General features: G+C 42.7%; 1 long non-coding RNA gene across 1 annotated transcript; it reads right to left on the reverse strand.

Annotated features, from left to right (window-relative positions):
- Positions 1-533: 533 nt before the first annotated feature.
- LOC142065494 (uncharacterized) lies at positions 534-9,095 on the reverse strand. The gene is made up of 2 exons (XR_012663500.1): positions 8,819-9,095; positions 534-1,334 (listed from the first exon to the last, which is right to left on the reverse strand). It is a non-coding gene; the product is annotated as an uncharacterized LOC142065494 (long non-coding RNA).
- Positions 9,096-16,638: the final 7,543 nt, after the last annotated feature.

A 16,638-nucleotide genomic window follows, 5' to 3' on the forward strand; every position in this document is an offset into this window, starting at 1 on the left:
ATTAGTCTGTGGCCTTGTTTCTGTCGCTTTGTAAGTGAACCCAGACTATTCAATGAAGTGGCATAATGACAATTGATATGCATATATTTGAAAAGAAGATGCTTCCCGATTATCCTCCTTCACTAAGCCTTGTCCCAGGGTTCTCCTTCCTTTATGTATAGTCTGCCTGACCAATTTCACCCATCCACTTCTATAGAAGCTATTTAGGTTTCCTGTAAGAGAAAAATAAAGACTCAGCTCCTAAGCTGAAGTTGCGCCAAGTCTAATCTCCAGCCAGCAAATGTTTTCTTCTTCTTTTAATTTGATTTATTTTTTATCCCAGCCCAGTATATTGTTTCATTGCATGGAGAAAATGTTAGCACAGTGGGTTGGTAGAACACCTGTTGCGTAAATCTTAGTGATTTTTATAATGTGAACTCCTGCTGGCAGAGACAGCTGTGTCTCACATTTAAACACAGAGTATAGGATATCCGTGGAGGAAGGAGAGAGAAAAAAAGGCTTAGCATAAGAAAACAATACATCAGTGGCCAGAATCTGTTGTCAAGATTTATAAGCTAAACAAGTTACAGTTGAAGTGGATATTAAAAGAAAACCATTCTGTTCCTAGAAGACAAAGTGTGTTTTCTTATAGGGATTCCCAGAGGACTTTGCATTTCAGACAACGGACAGAGTAGACAGCTGGTCCACATAAAAATGTACGTGCTAATTAACCTATCCCTCACATTACACCCGGAGAATGTTTAACAAACAGGGATGTTGCTGAGGAATACTGGCAAAACTTGGGGGGGCTTTCTTGCACAGCACCAAATTCTCCTAACTTGCTATCCAAGGTCCTCAGTCTCGTTGGTTCAGCAAGATCCTTGGCACAAGGAAGGAAACTAGGACTGTTGCTTTCATCCGCAGAATTTTGCAAAACTTGGGGTGGTTTTTTTTGCCATTGCAGTCCACCCTCTTCCTCCTTCTCTCCATCACAAATGCCAGTGCCCGGTGGCAGGAGCAAAGCCACCAAGACAGATGTCTGCTGGTCCTCCAGACAGCCCTGTTCTGCATGAGTTATCCCGCTGATGAGGGTTCTCGTGGTGGCAAGGCCTCATCCCCAGCAATAGTGGCTTGGGGATGCTGGTGTTGGGCATGTGTTGGTCCACTCTGGTAGAAGTGGGACGTAAAGGCTTTCTTCACTCACATGTTGGTTCGTGCCTTGCAAGGCCGTGGGGCTGCCATCTCGCCTGGACTCCGGATAGGAGGTAGGGGCAAGACTGCTCAGCCCTGCTGTGAAGCAGACATTTTTGGCACGTCTACAGCACTGTGGTGTGAACCCCATGGGCCACCTAAAACTGAGGAACGAAATTTAAGTTGAAAGAGTTAACCCAGCACAGTGGGGTGGTGTCAGAGACAAATATGTTATAGTGAAAACCAACTCTCTGAGCTCGTAGTGGAATCTTTGTTGACGCACAAAGGGGAATTGGGCCTTCAGGGAACAGCCTTACAAGCAAATTAGAATAACACTGTAGGAAGGGCGATGTATGAGAGAGGTCAACGTTTGCAACCAAATCAGGGTGGACATTTTCTTCAGTGTTTGATTATTTGTGCTATTACTTAGATCATGTCAAGTTTACTCAAACATAGTCATATAGTGTTCTCCAAAAGCTTATCCCAAATATTTTAATTCACTTATTTCTCTCATCCGCTTCCCTTTCCTCTTACGTTACAGATGTCAGTTCAACAAATAAAGTATGTGGGCAGAACAATGAAACTATTCTCTTGTAAAAAAGAAGAGATTATTTCATTCTCCTGCTATTAACTTTAAAAGAAAAGGCCTTTTGTACCTTTTATACAAGCGTGTGCAATGATATGATTGTGTACCTCATTGCTTTAACTTCAGAGGAAATGATTCATGAAGGAGAATATCTGGTTGGAAAGGCTGTTGGTCTACCCTCAAATTCCTTTTACCTAGGAATTTCTTTCAAGTAAGAAAAAGTAACTCCTGAGCATAATGCGACACAGGTAACCTGGACTGAGCTGCTTCCCTCCCCCCTTGCTCCACTGCAAAATCCTGCCTAGGCTGGGAAGAGGTCTGAGGAGTTCTCCCTCTATATAGATACATAATCTGATTCTCCTTATTTTCCACATTACTTTTTTTATTATGAGGGTAGGGTAATGAGGGGGAAATGGGAGAAGAAAAGGCTAGGACTGGATGAAGAAAAAATGTGGGGTTTTTTTTGAAAAAATTATATGATTTTGAGGTTTTGCCTATCTAGAGAAATGAATGAGAAAAGAAATAACTTTTTTGATGTCAACTATTATTTTTCTGTGACAAAAGCATTTCTGTTGCTGCTGTAAGCATTGACTATAAGAACATGTATACCATGGCACTGAAAGCAGGGGTCATCTTTCTAATCAGAAGATTCCATGATTTTTTTCATGCCTTGAATTATTTTCTTTCCACTTATGGCATGGGATGTGGGCTGCTATGAGTATTTCAGCATCACTCTGCCTTCCGTGAAGATGCATTTCACAGGAGGCCAGCTAGGTTTAGTGCCAGACTTTTTATGCAGCTTATCAGGACAAGGGCAACAAAAATCCTGTTGGATATGGCTTTCACCCTTCCACTTGTGCATTCCTTCTCCATATACCTCTTGTCTCCGAATTACTATGCAGCAATTCATACCATGTGCTTGGCCAGCCTGGCAACATGGAAGAGTTGACATGTTTCCAGAGTAAGTGAATTTTAATTTAGCACAGAAATGACCTGGATCCAGTGCTAGTGCCAGCAATATCTGTGCTGTCAGGATACAGCCTTGTGGAGGTGGGGACACGGGTCTGGTGCCAGGGAGGCAATGAAGTGCCACTATGGCCCCATGGCTGGGCTGGCGGCACCCGGAAAGATGTTTGCACCCTGAAGCCCTCTTGCCCAGGGCATGCCATTCAGGGAGAGCTCTGAAAACAAGACAAACAATTTGTTTTGTTCTTGAGGGAACAAATTTAGGTTTACACACGCTAACAGTGGCCACTCCGTGTAATAGGGCAGGCACGGCGGTGTTGGCTGGCATTTGGACCCTGCTAACGGCTGTGCAGCTCCTGGGCATGAATCACACATCACATTGATAAGGATGGACATTAGTCATCAGAATACCATGGACTCGGGAAAAGTGTCGCAGTCTATTTTGAAAACGTTATCTCACGCTCATTTCCTTGTACATCATTCATTAGTCTCAACAATAACCCACTAAAATAGTACGTTGTTTCTAGGAAAGATCGTTTGTTACTTGCTGTCTTTCAGCCAGGTTTTACTTGTACATGGCCACCCATAAGTGGCCATAAAATTGGGATTGAATGAAGCCTGTCAGTAGCCAGCCTCTGAACACAGAGCTGCTCACCTGCCTCCGGTGGCAAGAGCTTAGTCGGCCCTGCTGACACGCCTGTGTGCTCCCTCCTGCGCTGAGCTTTCACAGGGGTTTAACATTTCTGCCTCGGTTTTATTCAGAAGATGACCTAACTCGCCACTGTTCATTTCTTCTCTTATTTCAGATCTTGGTGCCATTCAGGTCACAACCAGTATTCATATTAACACAGTACTTGGGTTTTAATTAAAAACTGGTCTGTGTGACTGATTGTAGCTTTGCAAATAATATCATGAGTGAGGGGAAGGAACAGAACCTACTTTATTTGAGACCAGATTTTTACATCCTTCTGGTGAACAATAATGAAGTCTTTGAATAGTCCTTTTACTTTCATTTTATTTGTTTCAGTGGATCTACTTCCAGGACAAGACTCAGTGCAGCATAATCTGGGCCTTCATGATTTAATATCTTTTGCTGACAATGAAACTTTACTGCTCTGGCCTGACAAGTATTTTGAATATTTCATAGCTTGTCTCTGGCCTGATCTCTGTATCTTCCCTTAAAATGTGTCTGGAGTTTGGCTGCTGGATGACAAAGCTGGATCTATAATTTTTTAAGCTTTCTCCTGAGTTCTTGAAGTGGTCACTGATTATGTATGATGCATCTTCCAGAAACAACCAGTTTTCTGCCATTTTAGACCAGTATTTAAGCACATAACTACATCTGCATTGCAGTCTGATGACCTGTTAGTGTTCTGCTTAGAGTTATGACCATATCTGAAATTATTCTGGCCTTTTGCATTCAGGAAAACACTATCAACACACTAAACATCTCTAACCATTGGGAAATACTGTATGGGTTCTGTTGTGTTGAGTAATTGTGAGCTTCATTTAAAAGTGAACCTGGTATGCCCAAGTCTTGGCATGATCTGTGAGAGACCACTTTACGTTCACTCCTCCTCTGCATGTGTGTGCAGCCCACGGTGAGTGGGAAGGGGACTCCTGCCTGAGCACCACCCCAAAGGCCAGTGACTGTGCTTTCTGCACAGACGGAGTGGGGTGGCAGCATTTCCAAACGCCCTGACTTTTAGTTTCAGTTTTTTGATTCTTGTGCCTATACTTACCTGCACACACGTACGTGAGTTTCTGAGCCACTTGCTCACTCAAATAACACTGTAAGTTTTAAGACAGCCGGAAGAATAAAGTGCTAAAAGAAAGGTGGAAGAAAGAAGCCCATCTATATTATGCAGTCAAGCTACAAAGACTTGAGGCATATCAGTGTTTTGTAATATCAGCTACTTTTATATATTTAGTGCCTCACCATTGTTATGTCCATCCATTTATACATTTAAACTTGCCTTGCTTCCAAAGTTGTTTGATGCAACCCCATAATCAAGGGAGAAAAGCCTACAACCGTCAGGGAATACCTGTAGAGAAAACTCAGGTATCTTATAGCAGAGGTGCAGATGTGCCCCCTCCTGTCCCATGTCTCCTACGTGTCTTTGTGATGGCACTGTGTGACAAAACCCTTCCTGAGAGGCTCCAGCGTGTGCAATGGTACAGGGGAGTTACAAGTGCCTGAGATCAGACTGCCAAAGAGGCAAAAACAGAGGCACACCTGAGTGGGCTGGTAGGATGTGGACAAGACAAACAGCAGATACACTGAAGGAAGAATATGAATGCAAGGAGTTGGATCGGAAGACACACTGAGCTTAGGCCCCCACATACAAACACAGACATATACAGGGGTCTACTAATACTTACATGAACATACTCTGCTGGAAGCTTAACCCATATTTTAGCTCACACCTTATGAAGAAGAATTTCCTCAGGTTTTCAAAGTCAAATTCTTTGAGAATGATAGAAAATGCTGAAGTCTTGCAATAAAATGCAAAAGTTGTTGGCCAAGCCGCACAGGAAATGTAATCTTATATTAGCACCTGAAACAGCTGAAAAGCTGTAGTCTTAAGAGCTGACCTCAAAAATTATGTGCGGATGTTTGAAGACAAGTGCCAATTCAGTCCTTGCAAGAAGAGAGTTTGCAGGAGAAACTCTTGGCTGTACTCCAGACTGCTCTGTCTGTTTGGGAACCTGACTCATCTGCTGTCCTTAAGTAAAAGTAAATTCCCCCCTCCCTTGCTTCCTTATAGGAAGGGGACAAAGCCAAGGAACAGCCCATTGGAAGTCCTGGCTAAGAGGGGGGCCTTCTGTTTCTATTAATTTTTGGAAATACTGTGAATTCAGGTTGAAATATAATCAATTAAATCAATGGTATTTATCTTTACTCTTCAGATTTCATTTTCAGTCTTTTCTTTGAACTTTCTTCGCTATTAATTTCCATGGTGGGGTGGAGGTGGGAGTTATCTGCATAAAAAAGTTGAAGGAAATATTTTTTCACCCATGTTTATAAACACTAACGTTGCTGTTTTAAATACACTTCACCTTAAACAATGCCAATCTGACCATAATTTTATGAGGCAGAGGGGTCAGCCTCTCAAGGCTGGATTTGGTTCCAAATAGACATATGAAGGAAACTTGTTCTTTTGCTTTTCCCAGCTGAAGAGAATTGGTAATTTTTAGTGTTCCTTGACATCTTGTCACCCCGCTTCTTTTCTTCTCCTGCTTTGGTTTCACATTCATGCACATAGCAGAAGCACTCAGCAGGCTGCAGAGTATTCAGTAAACATGGGCGGACTTAATGCTTTCTTAGCCCAAAGAGACATATTCACCCTTAACTGAATCCCATTAGCTTAATGTGTTATGCGCATTAACTTTTGCTATGCTGTCCTGGGTACTTGACACAGACCATGACACCAGATCTTTTTTCTAGAGCTGTAAATGCAAATCAGTGTTCCTGGTGGCCATGTTCCAGTGATATTCATACAGATGGACACTACAGTCTGATTTGTATATCTGCTATTGTAAGCCTTTAAATTTTCCAACACAGTAGCTTACAGGGCCTGAAAAGGAGGTTTACTGGCAATTTAAGAAAACAAGAAAAATTTAGAATAAGCTTATGAAGGAATTAATGTAGTTCTTTTTATTGTGTAAGGCAATATATTTGTATAGCTTGTCTATGTATTTTTCTCCTGTTGCATGCAATACAAAAGCTATGTACTAATTACATTTGTTATGATTTGGCAGCAGCCATTTTGATCCTCACAGGAAGGTGACATCTAACTGTGAGCTCACAGCCTGTTTTTGCTTATAGGTAGAAAGCAGTATTTCAGAATTTTTACCAGTGTTAACACTAAGTCAGGCTTGTATGAAAGATCCTAGAAGCCTTTTCCAACCTTAATGGTTCTATGATTCTATGAATTGAGAAAACATGCCATCACTTGGTTTTGGTGACAGGGCAAAGCTGAGGTGCAAAGCAGCGGCTGCCATGTGCTCTCAGTGGAAATCCAGCCTTGTTTCTCTGTCCCTTTCCTGAATCTGGGAGCCCTTCCCTGCTGTGCTCCAATGCCAGTGACCACTGCCATTTCTTTCCTCTCTAGCCACTCTCTTCCGCTGGATTCTCCTATCCCTGCCACTCCTCTCTTTTTTCAAAGTAAAATAATATTTTTCAAAAATTTTAAGCTGCCAGCATTGCTGGAGGTAATTACCAAGCAGGTCTTTAATCAAGGAAGAGAAAGAACAGTAAGATGCAGTGGATGAAAGCTGGAGGTAGATCCATTAAGAGCGAAAATATGGCACACTTTTAACTTTCACAGCCCAGGGGCAGGAGCCAGGCATGGGGGAGCAGGGCACCCTAGGGTGCTGCAGTGTGCTCTGCCCATAGGTCCTGGTTGGTGGCCCTGAAGCACGTGCTGTGCCCAGGGGTGTGCTGCTGGGGGACTTAGGTCAGCAGGGACCACAGGAGCTCCCTCTGCACTACCACCTGCCTTCACGTTGATACTATATGTATTGCTGGTCAACTCCCAGACTGGTCAGCTGATGAGCTACCCGTGTAAAGCTGGTGTGTTCACTGCCCTGTATTGAGGACCAGCTGTGAGTTGCTGAGCGCTGTCCTGATTCTGCAGCAGGAACGTGCAGGATTTCCCAGGTTTTGGCACTTTCCTCTGTGGAAGCGGTACAGCCCGCGGTGGAATGCTCACATTCTCAAAAACCGTGCTTTTGTGCTAGGTGCCAGGAGGCTCAGGACTTCAGCTCTGTGCAGGGAATTATTCCCAAAAGCACAGCACAGATTGCAAACCCTACCATAAATTCCTCAGAATTAAAAAAAAAAGTTCTTAATCTGGGGCTTGGTACTGTCATTTTCCATCTCAGCTCAAAAGTAATTTTTATGGGGAAATGTTGGATTCAAATCCTCTTTATTTTTTACTAAATAAGCAATATCAAAGAAGAGAAAGCATGTAACAGATTGCACAAGCAGGCTGTGTAGCAGACAAATACGCTTGTACCACAATGCTGTATCTCTCTCTCACACACACACACTCAGCAGCAGAGTCATTCCTAACCTATTACAGAATGTGTTTGTATGTCGGCTCTTGTATTTTTAGCATTTATGTTTGTGATACTGATTTTATGTCCTGCTGTGCAGAGGAGACATTATAAAAGCAGCAGCAGCCTTTTGGGAGTGCAGAAGTATTTCCCTGTCTTCCTTCTCATATGATACTCTGTTTTGAAAATAACAACAAACAGATATTTCATACCTCTCAAACCTACTGTTTAGGTTTTACTGCAAATAGGTAACTTACAGGGAACAAAGATAGGACTCTATATACTCCTCCAGACTGCAATTATTTCTTTATAATTAAAAAATCACTCCCTTGCTGCTTCTCTCCTTCAGGATAATTATTTAATGTAAATGAGTCCTTCTTGCACAGACACTGCCTCTCTTTCTCAGGCTTTTCATCTTTGCCAGGGCTGATTAAAAAGCCTGTCTATGACTGAGAGCTCGGTTCATGTTTGGGAATAAAACTGAAATCTAATGTTGCAATTGGAGCGGCATAAAGGGCTTCTTTGTGCTCCTCCGCACATGTCTGAATGCTGAAACCTGGCTGCCCTGAAGGCTCACCCCCTCGTGGGTCAGGAGGCCAGGATGTGCCCCTCTCCTGCGGGGGACATGCTGCCACTGCCGGGCACAAGCTCTACCCTGCAGCACCCAGAGGAAAACCTGGTCCAGCCTGGAGCATCTGACTGGGTTGGCCCACATCTCTCTTATCTGGTTTTCCCACTTGAACAACAAGCTGGAGGAGCTGTTACCTGCTTAATTGTAAGGTTTGGTCTGGTTGTTTTCCTTGTCTTGATAGCAGATTGATGTTACAGGGGAAACCAGAAGTCTGCCCTCAGGCAACATTAGGTAGACACAACTTACACTTTAAGGACATTTAAAACACAGACAGTGTAGCGGTGGTGGTTAAACAGCAGAGCATTCCCACAGCCTCACATGTGTTGGATAACAGCAGGTACAAGCATAGCTTCACCAAACCCATCCATAACCTCTCACCATGTTCCCTCCTGTGTGTCACCCACCTCCTGCAGCGTCTCTGGGTTGCCTCTCTTGTAGGCAAGGAGCTTCCTGATTCCTACCCTCCTTCCATGGGTCCATTAAGCTTCCTGCAGATTGTACCAGTAATGCTAGGAGCTTGTGAAAGCTGGTTCTCTGGCCTGCCTCCATCTCTGTTTTGAACCTTTCCATGTGGGACTCAGATCCCCATGACCACAGGCGAGGAAGAGAAGTAAGGGTCAGTGAAGGAATGAGGATTCCTCTGAGCCAAGATTTGGAGACTAACCCTCCATGCCACTTCAAGAAGCTTCATGTACTTCAAGAAGCTCATCACAGGGTAGTCAGATGCCGAATGAGTGTATCAGTAAAGAGCTTTGTCCTGCTCTCATGAGGAGAAAGTTCTGGCGATGCTAGTAGGAGAAGACTGGACCTTAGTGATCTTGTGAGACCCAGAGTGATGAAACGCAGAGGCAGAGAGAGGTAAAGGGACTTTGCCCTCAACACAACTGGAGTCAAGCCTAGGTTCATATTTTGGGATGTTTTGTTTAAAGCATGACTGTAGTGTTAATAGGTAACTCGTCTCATTCATCCTGACATCCTCATCACGTACCAAGTTTCCTGTGGACACTGTGAATGGTTGTCTGTATAGGCATATGTAATAGCATACATTGATCTCATGTGGGAAAGTAGCTTTGTAAAAAAGAGGGACAAAAGAACACTGTTGCCATTTCTCAATGTTCAGACAACAGTTACTATGTAGTGACTTCCACAAACCCACAAAACTTAATATGAGAGCTTTTCCTTTTTTTTTCTCCAGATTTCCTTGTCACAAAAACTTCCTCCTAGGAAATGGAGAGATTTTAACTGTCCTGTGCTGAAGGAGGGTCTCGGAGGGATGCTGTAACCGGAGATCTTTTCTGTGAACAAATGAATGAATTTGGGGAACCTGAACTGTCCTTATGTGAGGATGCTTTTACTACAAAGAAGGATTTTCTGAAATTATTGAATTTATTATGGGGCATACATATGTAATTCAGTAAGCATTTGAACAAAAATTAATTATGCAGGGATCATTTGTAACCCAGTTAATCTTTGGAAATCTCTCACGTTTTACATAACCTGTACTTGGATAAACTCTAATTCAAGTAAATGAAGGTGAAATTACCATAATTACTTCAAATTGGGCCACAGATATTAATTAATTACTTGGTATGACGGTTCAAATTCCAAGGCCTTTAAGGACTACGGAGTTTGGAAGGCACTTTAGCAAAATTTAGCCATGTGTTAAGTGCACAAAGAATACAGCTTACTTGTAATTTTGCTAGGAACATTTTCTCAAATAATAGGGGCTTAGGCATACAAACGACCAGGAACCACCTCAGTACCACTGTAGGATCATCAGCTGAGAAATGCAATCTTCAAAGCCCTTGCTAAAATGTTAATTGATTTGAGAGGTGCCTAAAATTGCAAGATCCTCAATGGAATGCCTGCAGGGATGTGTGCCAGCAGTGGCATGTCCCCAGCCCGCTGGACCCAAGCCAGCTCTGAGCCATGACCTGCCCAGCCGTACTAGTACAGTCCTGTGCTGGAGCCACTGAGGCTTCTCATGTCCATGTCTAACAACAGCTGATGTTGGTATGTTGGTCCCTGGAGGGGATGGGGTGAAGAGCTGCCTGTTGTTGGGCCATGGTCTTGCTGGGGCATCCAGCTTGTTCTGCCTACAGCTGGCTTTACTGATGTTCATCCTAGGTACTTCTCCACCCATGTATTAATTTAAGATCCTGTATGCTGATAAGGCTTGTGACGTTGCCTTCAAATTACGGAATATATTGGTCTTTCTGTAAAACTTACTGTGCCCATTTAAACTGTTGGTGTTTCTCTTTATCCCTGGACTTTTCAGCTGTGTTCTACTTCATCAGTGAGTACGAGTGACATGCAGTTGACTCCTGACTGGTAAGGTGTAGGCTGCATATTTGAAATCTGCTTTTTATAAATATTCTTTAAGAGTTTCGTAAAATGTGAATGTCTAGTGAACATCCCTGTCAGAAAGCAAATTCACCAAATGTTTGGGGAAGAGAAGATGAAGAAGACAAAACAGCAAAAATTATTTCCGCTGCTAGCCTGAACGAAATATTTTGTTTAAAAACATTTTGTGTTTTAATTATCTGCCTGGCTTTAAATCTCTTTTCAGGAGATGACTAGAATTGTAGGCACACCAGCAGATGGGGATTAACTAATTCTATACACAGAAGACAGCGTCACCTTCTCACAGCTTAGGCTGTCATGCTGTGAACAGTCAGGGTCCAATTTCTCAAGCTGATAGACAAGTCAATATGCACATACGCTATTGAGTGAGTTTCCAAAGCACCTTGGTAGATCTTGTCTAAAACCTCTTGGATTTGGTAGGAGAAAAATCATATGTTCATAAAAAGACTTGCATAACTGTGACTGCCTTCGCAAGGGGACTGTCGTCTTTATGGTCTTTACACAGCGGTTTTCACTTCACGTAATCAAGTTATTTTCTTGTTTAGTTTCTGCCTTGCCTCATCACCTTCCCAGCCCCGTCTGCCCAAAACTTTTGCTTCACAGGAAGGGATGGGAGTGTTTTCCCCAGGGTCTCTCTGTGAGTATTCTAGCGCCAAGGCCAAAAGCTAGGGGTTGCCACATCTTTTGGCATTGCTTTCTGAGGCAGCATTTTTTATTAGCTGCTTGACCATACATTTAATTTCATTAGATATTATTTTATTAACAGACAAACTATGCCATAGAAACTCCGTGTTAGAAACATTGCTGAAAAATTTCTGATATTATTATGATATCCTCTCCTTTGTCTTTCTAACATCCTTTAGATCACTCTGGGTCCAACAAAACTGCTAGTGTGTTCTCTATTTATGGAGAAAATGGAGATGCAGCCTTCCACACCTCATGGGACAACACGTTCATCCTCAGAAGGGGGTCGTTGCTGTGGTTCATGGGGTGTTACATTGGAGAAAGCAGCAGGAGCTGTCCCTTGCCTTTTAGTATCTTCTCAGGTACCTACATGGTGTCTGCTTAGGATCCCGTTTTGAGGTGCTAAGCTCTTCTATGTTATGTGTGAGCATTTGCTCTTAGTCTTAGTCTGTGGATTCCGCCTGTAGAGCTGGGCATTTCCCTGCTAGGCACAGGAATGCACCATTAAGGTCTTTGAGGGTCTGGCAGGAGTCTTAATAACCCTGTAACTTGAAAAATCCCGCAAGGCTTTTCCATAATTTTAAGTCTTTAATTACCCAGCTATAGTTATTCCTCAGGTACTAGAACAGCTTTGTGTATCCTCTCGAAGCTCAGTGACACAAGTGCTTAATACAATGCAGCTTCCTGAGTCTTAAGATGACTTAAAGTATTTAATGCTGATATTTTACTATGGAGGATGGCACTTGGCAAACAGGATAGCTGGTGTATGTATACATATATAGGGTGTGCTTTGGAAGTTGTCCTCATGCATCATCTTTCCTTGATACTTGGAAATAAGATATCTACATTTTTTTAAAATTTCGACTTGTATTAGTTAGAGCCATGAAAAAAAAAACTGCACTTTTTACTGTGATTTCTTAAAGCGCTGCTCTGGTCTTTCCTGCAGTATCTTTTTCTGTTCGGTTGACTGTTTCTATAAAAATAGATCTGAGGCACGTTGATCAAATGAAAGCTGTTGGAAATAAGCCAGTCTGATTAGTTAGTTAGCCATTTCCTAGCAGTGTTTTTAATCCAACACTAGCCAGTCAGTAGCAGAACAGATTGTGGTGTAACTTAATACATGTAATTACACTCTGCATAGATTATGTTTCTTCAAACAGGCTGCCATTCAAAAATGAAGGCACGTCATAATTGATCAGGTTTTAATCCTTCTACACTGTGGCCTCATAAATAGACTGTTTGTATACATTTATTATAACACCTGAGAATGCTTCACAAAATCAATTTTAATATTAATTATTTAGGTGGCTCACTGGAAAGAAATCTTCTGGGGGCGATGAATAATATTAATGCAGTCATCAGTTCTGATAATTCCTTCTCAGCTGACAAAAATGAGCTTTTACTGCTAGTAGCCACAGGCAAAGTCAGGACACTGCAAGTGTTCCCAAAACAGTTAATTTGAGCTGAGCACTCTGTGATGGATGCTTAGCAGAGGTACCAATGTGGTCTAATTTTATGCTGGTGTAGCTAGAGAGAGAGAAAAAGGTTTTTCTGGATGTTGCTGTACCTCCTGAAGAAGTGGTAGCTCTACTGAGTTCAAATGATCTTTCACTTACAGACCCTCTTCCATTTCCCTCACAAAACCTGAGCTGTGTAAATGCTTTCATGAGAGTATGTGCCTCTGCTGCTTTCTAGTTCTCTGTTACAACCCATTATAATGGTGTAACTCCTGGGCAGAGATGAGACCTTGTGGTTCTGCATCCTTCCTGAACCCTGTGCTGGCAGCTCAGATAATTAGGAAGCTAATGAAATGTCTCCATTCAGACTTTCTGTCCTAAAGGTTCCCCTCAGACAAGCTGCAGAGAATTATATAGGTGAGCAAGTTATCTTTATGAAGCCTGGTTTTTGGGAAGGAGGAACATGCTACCCTTTTCTCTGGGGCAAGGTTAGCATTTACAGCGAGGATGCCATTTACTCATGAAGAGAGCACAGAACAGATCAACCGTTAATAAAGACTGTTGTGCAGGAGGGAGCTCTCAGCAGGACAGATCTAGCTGAAAATCAGTTTGTGTCTCCCCCAGGTAGCTTCGGGTGCAAAAAGCCAGTCTGCTGTTTTTCTGCAGGTTCTGTGTGTTGAACAGGGACCTTCCCCAGCCGGACCCCAGCCTATGCAAGGGATGTACCTTTCTGGGCTTTGGAGCTGGCTCCACAATGTCAAATTCAGAACTTTCTCTGCTTTCTCACCTTTGATTTCATAGCCCTACAGACTGGATTTCCCCAAGTACACTACTTATCAAGAAAGAAAACACCCCCTCATTCAGATGCTGCCTTTACTGCAAAGCTCATGATGCTTCTTCCAGTCTTGATGAAGGGAAGCAGGTGAGGGAGCTAAAAAGTTACAGCTGTTTCCTCCCCACTCCTGTTAGCAACCCCAGCCCTAATTGGCATCCTCGTCTTTGCTGGTGAGTGATAGTCACCTGGCTGTGCACCCCAAGAACAGAAGCATCTGCTTCTGTTCCAGGTAACAGTCTCTGCTGCACAGGAGAACGTGGTAATAATTGATGTGCATATAAATGAAAAATCTACCAAAATAATTGGATTTTCTTTTCTTCAGAAAAAATACATTGTAGACCAAAGCTTAATTAATTTGGGCAATCCTGTGGTTTGCATATGCAGACACATTTAGATGATCATATTATTCCCTTCTGGCCATATAACCTATAAGTGAGGTTTTCTGCGATACGCTACTCTTTCTTGATTCTGCAGCTTTTTCAGAAAAGTCCCTTTTTTTTTTCATATAAATACAACTGGAGGAAGATGGCTTTTGATCTATGCACAAATCAATACTCCCTTCTGATTGAACTCTGCACTGTGCTGCTGTAATTATATTCATGGATTTTGTGTAGGTGTAAGACAGGAAGCAATTATCAGCTGCAGCCATGAATGAATATAAAAGAAATCGCACTTTTCTTTGGAACTGTAACATTAACGACATTCTCTTTCTAACGTCAACCCCTTTCACATGACTTCTGCTAACTGCACTTTTGTTTAGCTGAGGAAAAAATAATAGCAGATAGCTGTGATTAAATATCATCCATGTGAATTTAGGGTGCAGCGGTGTTTGGAGCTTTGCCTTACTGAAAAAGCCAATGTTTTTAATTTGTGTCAAAACAGGTGATGGGTTTTAGTTCAAGTATTTTCTTTTCTATTTAGCTGAAAGTTAATAATGGCTGTAATTCATTCCTCAGTGATTATCTGCAGTGGCAGGTGTCACAGGAGCAGGAAAGTGTCATCAAGGCAGCTTCACTGGGAAAAGGCATGGTAAAATAAATGCATAAATAGTCTTCTTAAGGACAGTCTGAATCATTTTAATTACCAGCACTCAGTTGCCAGTGGGCTCTGGAGGGGTATCATTGTAACACAGGCATTGTTACTGTAAAAAAAATCTGTCACCTAAATACTAATATGTGATGTCTGACATTGAAATGCATCAGAGTCAGCCAGGAGGCAACTGCATGTGCCTAGCTGAAGTATTAACTTTGTCCCCAAGGTGCATCCACCAACAAGCGCTCTCCCTACCTCCACTCAGTCACAGCTATTCGCTTAACAAGAACTAGCAAAGACTGGCTTGAGGACCAGGAAAGATGGTATTGAATGCTGAAAGGACAAAGAGCCACCAGGGGAGCTCTGGGGGGAGCATCGTTCCCTTTCAGCTCCTGCCTGGAAAACAGTAGGAGAGAAAACTGGGCTAGGCAGGTAGATGACATCAGCTCTGAAGCTGCAGAGGGTCTGTACGTGCTTCAGGGAATTTTATGTAGTGGTGAATTCAAGGTCCTAATGTTGCAGGGGCCAGGGCTCACCTATTACTGCTGACTTGTGTCCTGGTGTAAATCAGGCCAGCTTACTGGTCACAGCCCCAGGCCTGTACCAGGCCAGGGGAGAAAGTACCTTAGGCATCAGTGAGAGATCCCGTTGGATTTGGGGGCTCTCAGAGTTCATTGAACTGACTTGCCCCTTCTCTTGTTTTGTAAGGTGCTTTTACAGTGAAATTTTATCACAGACTTTGTGTCACATCACACTTATTATATCATAGACTGAAGAGCCTCTATTTACGGCTATCCGCTGCTTCCACCTCTTAGAGGGCTACTTCCAACCAGCCTTAAAGCTGATGTGCCTGAAGTGGGATTTTTTGCTTAATGATAGTAATTAACCTCTGAATTGCCAGGTTCACCCTTGCTTATTCCTTTATGCCAATGCATTTTTGTGCGTGTATAGAAATTCCTATCCGTAGAAAATGGGGACCTGCTAATCCATGTATTTATACTTACTACATAGCTCAATTAGGGTCTAAGGCTAGGTATATGCTTGCCCTAAGGATGCACTAGCTTTTTCTCCCACTTGAGCTGAAAGTTTTGTATTATAAACCCAATTCCACATTTAGGTGTCAAAGCAGATTGTCAAAATCTTTATTATAATCTTTATTATAATAGTAACTATAGTGTTCACAGATTTCACTAAAAGAACACTGCTGAAAAGCTGATAATTTATTTAGGGCTTAAAAAAAAGGCTCAGAAGGTTAACTTCTCCCCCTTTTATAAAGTAATAGCTGGGAAGGGAGGGCTGATCTCTGTAGCAGGTACTTTAATGTCTTCTGCAGAGGTCCTATGTACATCTCTGTGCCTAAGGGACGGCTCTAACTTACTCTAAAGTCAATGAGTGGTAGCCTGAGCCTCAAATGTCACTGGATTGCCCCATCATAGGAGCATGTTCAGCTCAGATGTGTGCACGTGCGTGTGCCAACATTGCTGTTAGATTTTACAAAAGACACAATATGGAGCATATGCTGCGGTTGTGGCTTGATGCTGGTAAAGCGGACTACAGCTGATACCTGAGCTAACATAAAGTTCCTTCAAACAAAGTTAACAAGCTGAATTGTTCTGAGGACAGACAAATGAATATGGTGAGCTTGTGCTGACTTGGTGTTTGGCATCCTCCAAGCAGACCAGGAATACTGTCAGTGTGCCGTGAAGCCAGGACTGGAGTGACTGTGATTTGCAGCTTTCCTAAGCTCCCAGAAGAGCTGCGCTGGCCTTGGGGACATTGAGCCATGGCTAGTGATGAGGAGGAACCCCTCGGTCTTCCAGCAGATTTACAGTGGCTGGGCTAATTGGCACAG

Source organism: Phalacrocorax aristotelis, chromosome 1 (assembly GCF_949628215.1).
Source record: "Phalacrocorax aristotelis chromosome 1, bGulAri2.1, whole genome shotgun sequence".
In the NCBI taxonomy this organism is placed as follows: domain Eukaryota; kingdom Metazoa; phylum Chordata; class Aves; order Suliformes; family Phalacrocoracidae; genus Phalacrocorax; species Phalacrocorax aristotelis.